Source organism: Anopheles aquasalis, chromosome 3 (genome assembly GCF_943734665.1).
Source record: "Anopheles aquasalis chromosome 3, idAnoAquaMG_Q_19, whole genome shotgun sequence".
Taxonomy (NCBI): domain Eukaryota; kingdom Metazoa; phylum Arthropoda; class Insecta; order Diptera; family Culicidae; genus Anopheles; species Anopheles aquasalis.
In genome coordinates this window covers 19,381,596-19,391,595 of record NC_064878.1, presented here as the reverse complement: position 1 = coordinate 19,391,595, position 10,000 = coordinate 19,381,596, and the positions used below count along the sequence as shown (strand labels likewise).

Here is a 10,000-nt window from a genome sequence, read left to right as displayed (position 1 = left end):
TCGATGATCTAGTGGTTCGGTTGAAGGAAGCGATCAAGTATGTCGGGGTGATGATAGATCGCAGGTTTGCCTTCGGATCATCATCATCAGAGGTAGATCACCATCAGAGGAGGAGGTTATTAGCCAGCGTAGTTACTTCGGTACTGCGTTACGCGAGTCCGCGAGTCGTTTCAGACCTGTGTTTTCGCGGTGCAAATGCTTCGGCACCCCATGCCGGGAACGGAATGCATTATTGTATTTCTGTTGATGGATAGTTTTCCGTGGATCAATTTGAATCTGTTTACAGGAGGACTTTTATATCAATTTTTTTAAACACAATAGAAGGCAGGCCGGTTCGGAGGATTTATTAGAGTTGTTTATACTTATTTCCATATTTTTCGTTTAATTTTATCAAATAATTTGTCTGTTATGTCTCTAGTGAGGAAGTAATGTTTAACAATCTAATGTTATTCTTTAAATACTAGTTTAGATTTATACTATTTTATTTGATAGCTAATGATCAGATAAACCGAAAACTGGAGAAATTTGCCGCATTCGCGAAGATAAGTCATCCAACAGTCGTCTAAATATTCTCGATTTGTGTCTTTCTAAAGAAACTGCTATAGTTTCAATTTGATTGTAACAGTGTCTAAGATTTACAAAATCGTCTTTACCAAGTTTTTTTAGACTTTGTACACTGGCAGAAGGAATGTTCAACCACTTTGCGATAATTAGTTGCACAATATCCAAATATCCATTCGACATTGCAAGATGAACTACACTGCGCTCTTCCCTATCGCACAATCTGAAAAAAATAACTGGACTGTCCTTCATCATTTTACTGAATAACACAATACATTGTTTGTCAGGCACTTCACCTAACCAGGTAACCACTTGTTGAGAGACGCACTGATGAAAAGCGCTCATCCCGGTGATTGGATCAATTGCTTGTAAATCGAAAACATTTAGATCAACTAAACACTGTGATAGCTGATAAAGTTTCAATGAAGTGCATTTGAAAAATAAACTTTGCACTACTTCACTGGTAAGATTGACGGACTGGCTGAGTAGATACCTAAAGACGGCTTCTGAAGTTGACTCATAGTATTTCGATTTTTCATCCCCATTTTTAATTTTACAAAATAGAGTAATAAGATCACAAATCTTACTATACTCTATCGTTATCTTAAATAATTTGATCAGACATTGTGCCATTGCTTTTCGTCCGTAAATCATTGTTAATACAAGTAAGCTTAAAATGGTAGAAGACCTATCAGTTGTGATATTTGTGCGAATTGTGGAAATTATTGAATCGAAATCATGAAAATTGCAATCTATATCTAAAGAACCATTTTCTTCATCAGAATCGACATCAATAGCTTCTAAAACCTCAATTTGTATACTGTTGCAATAGAGCCGGACGAACCAAAGAAATTCTACTTTGCAATTACGCCTCACGCTGACCGCTATGCAGTATGGTAGCAATGGTTCCTTCAGCAAGCTTGACTTGGATTCAGACAGATATTTTAGAATATAAATAGATTTTTTTCTTATTGCTAAATTGTAAATTTTGTTTAAAATTTCTTCTTTGAGCTTTTTGGCCTTAGTTTTGTTTTGTCTGATTTTAAGACGCCGCTTAACATGCTCCAAGATGATGTCTATCATTAACATTGAGTCACCGGCGATAAAGTTGTCCAAAATAGATGTTTTTTCATTCGTAACAGTATCAAAGTCATCGCTTGCACCTAGTCGATAGTTTGGTATGCGCTTTCTGTAGAAACGACCACCGTATCTCTCTATCAGATATTCCATGAATCGAACATTTAAATTCCGTATCTGTTGATAAGCTTCGTTTGATTCGTACTCTATACCGTGTTGGCTCAAAAAACCTACAACCAGAGCACTGTAGTATGCAGCTAATCTAACAGCCCTGGCTAAGGCATTTGCTGACGATGCGGTGTTGGAGTTTTGCATTTCGTTCGTTTGATCATCAGCAACTATTTGCTTAAAGAGTGCATCCACATTTATCGATGCTCCATTGCGCAGAAAAAAATGTATAAAGTTGCACTTTCGATCTCTAAAGGCGTAATCCAAAGCAGTCCACTTGAAAACATTATCCTTTCTATTAATTGTTTCGATGTCAATCATATTAGGAACCCAGGAGGGCACTTCTTCTTCGATGCCGTAAAGTACCATCAGATGGAACAGGGTTCTTCCTCCTTCGTCTGTTTGGCTAAAAGTAGAACTTGTGGTATCATGACCTTCAGTTCGCGTACTCGAACCAGAATTTGTGTCTTTTTTCATTAATTCCAACACTTTCCGAGTGTCCATTTGTATTACAGCACGATGAAGTGGTTTGTTGCTAGCGAGTATGGAATCTAAATGCTTTCGAATCTGGGACGATTTCGACTTCCAAAACACTAACAGGTTGCACTGATCGTCCTGGCACTTTCTCATTAGCCCAGAAGCGGCTAGTTGTTCTGCTAAAAGGCGATGAATGAAGATAGGTTTACCATCGCTAACACGCTCGACCAGTCCGGTTTTCTCATTTCCCTTTTCAATTCTCTCTATCAGCAGGTGCGCTTTCTGTTCCTCCTCCTGCGACATGACTAATCTGCGCTCTTCGTCATCAAACAGCAATCGCATTGCAAGCAGCTCGTGGATTTTCAGTGCGTCTTCGGTGGTTTCTTGAATCTTTTCTACCTGACTGGCGTAATCAGCTGCTTCGAGGGGGGCACCAATTTTCTCGTAGGACAAAATGCAAACTTTCAATGATAAGAATGCCTTAACCATGTTCGAAAGTTCAAACTTGTCGTCCATTCTGTCAAAAAGTGAGCGATCAATTAATTTTTCCGAAAATTTCACGTAATTTTTTATCAAATCCACATAAACCTCCACCGACATGCTGAGGTATAATGGAATATGACGTAGTTTTTTCAGAAAGTAAATCAAAAGAACGCTGGAAACCTTAACCAATGCTAGTTTTTCTTGATCTTGAATCGTTGCATGGTTTAGTTTCAGATTCAACATCTTACATAAAATCTTGGCTTTGTCTCTTCTAGTCAGTACCTGTAAGTAGAAGATTTGTGCATCCTCGAAGGTAGACTTAAACTTTTCCTTAAAGCCGTAAGCCCGGCTACTGAAGTATAATCTCTTCAGTCCATCGAATTTGGAGAACCACGCAAGGAGCTTCAAAACTACTCGCTCGTAATGTGGCGCTATTTCGTCAAAACCATCGAACATCATAATGATTTCTCCAGAATTAAACTTCTCTGCAAATACCCTTAAGATGATAACTTCCTCGGCACTTAATTTTGATTGTTTTAGAAGTTCTTCATTCAAAACAACCTTACCACCTACTAGCGACAAGCAACTCGAACAATGTTGCGCTCTGTTTCTCTCCGATTTTAACGTTTTGTGGCGCGGTCTTTCTAGGGACAAATGTGTTAACTGGTATAACATTCTTAAACTGTCATTTGCATCTGCATCCTGTTTGAAATGTTTAAAGTCAGTGGAAAATTCCACCAAAGTGCACCGCACAACCCAGGCAGTAGGATCCTGTTGTTTCAAATACCAAGCTAACCAAGTGAAACTGGTTGTTTTGCCGTAACCTGCTTCACCCAACAGTATCGTTACCTTTCGGCCAATGTCCACAGTAAGTGGTTCATCTTTTTCCTCTGGATCGCTTAAATTCAAACCTTCAAACACATTCCTATAGTAAAGATTTTTTTCGAAGCGTTTCGCCAGATTTTCGAAGCTTAAGCGAAGCGAATCATCTTCGTTGATAGCGTTAATTTCATCTTCCACGTCCCAAATTGTGCCAAATGCCGCATCGTCGAGAGGGTATTCTTGATTGCTTTTGCTTATCCAGTCACGATGTATGAACGTGTTGCTTACGCGTGCGAAGGAAGCATCAACGTTCGTGTGGATTTGCTTGCCTGAATCTATTTCTTGGAGCACCGCTTGGATCTTATCAACTCTATTATGTTGGAGAAAAATTTTACCTTCAGAAACCATTGTGTCGCAGAGAGATACTTCCACTTTCTTATCTATTAAGAAGGCTTGCGACTGTTTACGAAGATCGCCAATGCAGAAATCTTCCTCTGAAATGCTGCCGTTTCTTTTGCTGATGATCAGAACCTTTTTATCCGGTCCAGTCAGTAAAGACTCATTCCATCCTTTGATAGTCTGTTCAATACATTCACACTCTGTCGTAAATGAAATAACTAAATACAGAGGATGATCTACTGTAGATAAAACTCGTTTAAGTTTGTCGCTTATGGTTGTGAACTGGCAATCTACGAGAAGCAAAACCGGATAAGAATCCTTCTTTTGTAATTGCAATACATCCAACACCACGTTTGCACCAAATTGTACATCATAGAATGGCACGGTGTAGATCTTACTTTGCTCAATCGCTTGGTACAATTTCGACGATCTTAACGATTCCTCACAAACGCGATAACGATAGTCAGCCAGCTTGGCCTTACAATCGTTAGAAATTCCTTTCAATTTGAACAAATCGATGGTGTTGTCTATGGCATTTAAGGCTAGCAAAATATCGCTTGATTTCATCGGTTCTGCCCTAGGCTTTACTAGCCAGCTGAAGGTTTTTTTGAACAGTTTTTCGGAAGCAACATCTTTTTCGTAGCTGCCTTGCTCATCGAGAGATGATTCGATGCTGTCATCGTACAAAGCAGCCCAGTGGGTTTCAATTGTTTCGTCGAGATCGGTATCCTTCTTAGAGTTAATAACCAACCGAAAACGTTCGCAAAACATTTGGATTAACTTATCGTTAATTTCTTTAACTTCGAAAGTGTAGTTAGAAGTGTCAACTTGTTTCAGAAAACCGTCCGTTACTCTAACTTTCTTCGTTTTCAGTTCATCCCAAACATTCAGTGATGGATTCTTGCGTTCTTTGCGATACTGTTTCTCGACCTCATCTCTAAACAGTGAAAGACTTGTCGGCTGAACGGGGGTAGGTAGCTCAAGAAACTGTTTTGTGAAATTATAAAATCCATTTGACGCATTCGGCGTGTCTATTATACTCGCGATCGCATTACGATACTCTTTGAACAGCGCATTCGTCAGGGATATTTTCTTTTCCTCCTTTTTCTTATCATTTAAGATCGTTTTTACGAGCAGCTTAGCCAGGCGTACACGGTCCGAACATTCCGTGAAACTTTCATAGATATTCTCAAAATTCTTTGCAATCTTGAGCCAACGTTCGCAAATGACACATTGCTTCAGTATTTTGCACAGATCATCGAAGGTAGTGGTAGGCTGCACGAGCGGAGCACAAATCGAACAATTAAGCGGTTGTTGAAACAAAATTGACGATCGATTGGTGAGCCTTTGATAGTCAAGTCGATAACAGTTTCCATCGATTCCATTAAATAGTTCCGATATAACACCATCCAATGAATATTTTGCTTGATCGGAAAGATCGTACGGCACCAGTTCCAACAGATTCTTGACATCATCGACCGCGTCTGCGTTGGTGCATAGTATCAATCCTTCCATGCTGGCTTTCTCCGGCGTTTTTTGGTCGTAGAACGATAAAAAGTATTTCGGAAGGGCAAACGGATTGCTCGTATCCCGATCGGTGAGCAATTCGGTGACGGAAATCTTGTGAGGATCCATTTTATGTTTCGCTTGAACCTTCAGAAGACCGTCCTTGTTTCCGTCCGAGAAACGATACACGATATCATCGAACTTTCCTGCTTCATCATCTTCCGATGTGATGGTAAATTCAAATTTGTTGCCTTGGTTTCTGAGAAGTTTAGCTTTAGCGAGTGAAAATACAACGACGAGCTTCGACTGGTAGGACACACCGTGCAACGATGTTTTCAACCCCGTTGGTTTCGGTTCAGCTTGCGATCCATCGGATGGTTTGGATAGTTTTGTCGACGTAGATGGGATCTGGCTCGGGGAATCATTTTTGCGTTTAGATGTTTGACTCGCCATTTCGTATTTTAACTGCTTTGATCGTCTTTCGAATAAGTTTTCACCAATTCACTGTTAGTCTTATCGCTTTTGAGTGTTTACCGAAGCATCTACAAGGAGAAAATAAAATAAAAAAGTTGCACATAATCTAATATAATAACGTATGGGGTAATTTAAACTAATTTAAAAATGAATCCTGATGAGGCACTTGAAGTTATTGTTGAATGGATTTAATTTAATTCTCAGGATAAAAAACATGTTTATCAAAAGAGTCAATCGAATCGAATAAAACCCCAAGACCGGTTCACCTTCTTGGTGTGATCGTGAATAAATGAAAATCATAGCAACGTCCACATGAATTTAGATTTCAAACCTGGTTGTAGTCAAAAACACGACACGCTTCACAACTATTCCAATAAATAATGCTTTGAAGATTAGCGATTATGCTCCATTAAAATAGCCGGTCCTGCAAAACAAAACACTGTTACACATACTAATTGAACACATATTTCCAATTGAGACACTTTAAACACTAAAATTATACCTGACAAACCACAGAACGTTTCTGAACACTCTAAAGAAACTGTACATTCTGTTTCATCATCACTCTGAAAACGGCTCGCTTGCGCGAATCGAACCAAATGGATTCAAAGCAGAAAGACGACTAAGCGGTTCTAGCATCACCGTGTTCAAATGTTACGTTGCAACTATGCTATCAACATATTCCAAGAACGAAATAAAAATCTCCATATAAACGACAACCGGTTTATTCCACACACACTGTGGTCTCAGGTTTTGTTTTGTTTATTCAGCGATAATTTCGCTTGTTTAAACTGTGGGTCAATGGAGCAGCTATTTGTTGTTTATGTGTAAGTGGAGCATCTATCGAGTTAATCAGTATTCTGCATGAATCATATGTTCTTCACGAACCACACACCGTGCCTGACATGGCCTGGCATGATAAGCCGCCTATCACTGGCTACTATTACAATGTTAGCAATCGCACAGTTTTTGGCGACGATAACCGGCCAGATTATAGCCTCGAATCGGAGCACAAAACGTACATAATTGGTGTACACTTAAAAACGATAGCGGTAAAATTGCGAATAAAAAACACGAAGCAAGCAAAAAATGATATACTCAAGATGCTGATAACTTGTTTGCAGTGTTAATTGTTGGTAATATTTTGGATAAGTTGACATGTTTGGATCAGTCCATATTACTCACCGTTTTCCAGGAACACTTTTTGTGCTACATTTATGCACATAAACGAACTTTTAGATCTTATCGTTTGATTAAGCGATTTGCTTATATTTTTCAAATCACTGTTACAAAAAATCACCAAATGTTGAATAATATTCACTATTACCGAACCAAAATATTGATCCATAAATCGAATACCGTTCGACCTGCTTGTCGCTTCGATTTCTCGTAACTGACGATCTCGAATATGCTCGCACAAACTAAAATCTCTAAACCGTTTGTAGTTATCTTTAAATTCGATAACTCTAATCTTATCACTGGTGCGAATGTGGATTTCAAACGTTTTCTGCGTCGGAATTTGTATTGATAGAGGCAAAATCATGATGATAACGGGCTCGTTTCAACTTTAGTACAACTGGTCGCTGGCGATGAAGCCTGAATGTAGGCAAATAGCATTGCACGATCGTTTCAATTTTCGATTTCTTCAAAACGAACAGATCGGTTCGTTCTGCGCTTCCAAACAAGGAATTTTCACCAGATTCATGTTCACAGAAGATTCAAATTACCACAAATTTATACAAATGAGTACATACTTTAATCTTTTAATAGATGCGCTGTTTTCAAATCATATGAGCTTAACAGATACTCACCTTGTTTTTGTCATCTATTATATCAACAACCAATCTTAGACTCAAATAGAATAAAACCATTGGCTTAAAGATTCTGCTAGTATTTGTTTTTATTCAATGCACGTCTTAAACATTAGATTTTCTCTTCTATCGCGCGATATCTTTCGTTTATCGTAACGCTACTTACACTTCTCTAGCATGTTTTGCGCAAAGCATTTACACTTGACAGAGCTCCTTTAATTGCTCAATAGCTGGTCTAATTTTTGTACAGATAGAAAACATATATCGAACACCGACAAGCAGAGTACTGTCGCCACAGTATCACTGAATCCATAGGTGGTAGGGAGAAGGCATGACATGGATCATCCTTAAAGTACACTTGTTTGTTGCCTGCACTATGACGAAGTAGTATGAGGTTCGAGTAAGAATGTGGGATTTACGTCGGCAGGAAAGCGCGACGATTTATTTATGTATTTGGTACGCGAAATCTAAGCTGACGACTACTTCGGCTACTAACAGAAAGGCGATCCGCCCATCAGTACCCCTTATCTCTTTAGTTCTCTTCCGCTTGCCGTTATGATCTGAGTTATTCGCATTTTATGACACAATGGCTGTGGCATACGAAACAATCCGTTACTAGCTGCCAATAGATGCTACTTTACAGTTCGAATGAAAAACGCAACGATTGAATTTCTTTCGAGATCTCAACTCAACTGTCAAACATTTATCGATCGAGCTGCTCATTACAAAAATTACATAATATATGTTAGATAGAGGTTTTCTCTAATGTTTGCTGATTCAACGCACTCGCAATCACATCATTGCTATTCATTAAACTAGTCTTCCATTAGCTTGTTGAGGGATTGTCCTAATAGGACACGATTCTTAAATGTAAATAAGGCGGACGCAGCTATAGTTACAAACGTAGTATAGGCATTACATTGGCATGCATACGACATTGAACCAGGATGTCAGAATCATTTTTAGGGATACCTAACGGCAAACCGAAAGCAATTTTCAATTGGTTTTTTGTAGTGATGCTATTGCAAGCGAACAATGTCACGTAACGAAGAGTAGAGGCAAATCAATTTATCTTCCGAATGCGTATCAGTATGATTCTAGGCATATTTGTACAAAAACTCATACGGTTGGCAATTGAATCGACAATTTGGTTGCGTAGATTTACACATTCGTTCTTCTTTACAAAAAGTATGAAGATTGTTTAGCTTTCCAACATGCACTAACGCAACCGCCGTCTTTCCACAGATACGGACCTCAACACGCCAGTGAAGAAACCTTTGTTTGTTTGCCAACGACAGACTTTTCCATCGAGAGTTTTCTCGAAGGAACACTTAAGAATTGATTGAGTTCGCCTGAGAGGATGCTTGGATAAGAGACGTGCTGTCAGGGCGAGAATCGTTGCCAAAGTCAACTTTAGCTTCCAGAGAAAATGCTTTCGATGTGGGTTCGAGTGGTCGCTCTCCTTTGGGTGACAGGGCTCAGTATTGCAGAAAAAGTCATTCCATTTCTATCGTTTTGGAGCTAATCGTCGTGGATGCAATCGAACGGTATCTCATAATAAAAACGAGATAACAGATAAAAACGTTTTCAACAGAGGGTTTCTAATCCACGAGAGAAATTCGAGGACCACATTCGTTAAGGGTTCTCAAATCGTCGACCTCCATTTACAACATTAATAAATTTCAATTTAAAAAAAAAGCTTTCTTCTCAACAAATTGTCATGCAACATGAGGCATCTCATGTTTGAGAGTCTAAACGAACGGCTTTCCGAAATCCTTTCTCTGTTTATTATCGCTCCATGCAGTTTCCTATCGCACCTTTGTCTGCTTTCAAGCCTAATCAAGATAAATCTTAGATCGTAAGGTTTGCTCTATGACACCAGGATCCTTATTTGACTTTTGCCCCATAAAGTCAAACACAATCTTCATTCACGGCTGCCCCAACCCTTCGGCCGTTGAAAATGTTGAAAGCAGCGCAAAGCTACCTTGTACAAGGCCGAAGATGAAGATGATTAATTAAGTTGTAAGCCCGCCATGTAGACAAAAGAATGTCACATGAAAATTCTCGAAACAGAGTTCAACGATTAGAGCAACTCGTTAACCTTGGCGCGTGGGGGCATCAATGTTCTCTCAAGCGTACCCCGTAGACTTCCGGAAGGCCACTATTGCAGAGCATAATTAATGGCTGCAGCCACCGACTGTAACACTGCTCACGGCTTCTGG

General features: G+C 39.3%; 1 protein-coding gene across 1 annotated transcript in view; it reads right to left on the bottom strand.

The window, feature by feature from the left end:
• Nucleotides 1-7,855: 7,855 nt before the first annotated feature.
• LOC126578857 (frizzled-like) overlaps nucleotides 7,856-10,000 on the bottom strand; it is a 93,487-nt gene continuing 91,342 nt past the window's right edge. Inside the window, exon 5 of the mRNA XM_050241809.1 lies at nucleotides 7,856-10,000. This exon is cut by the window's right edge and continues 2,060 nt beyond it. The gene's annotated coding sequence lies outside the window, so the exon portion shown is untranslated.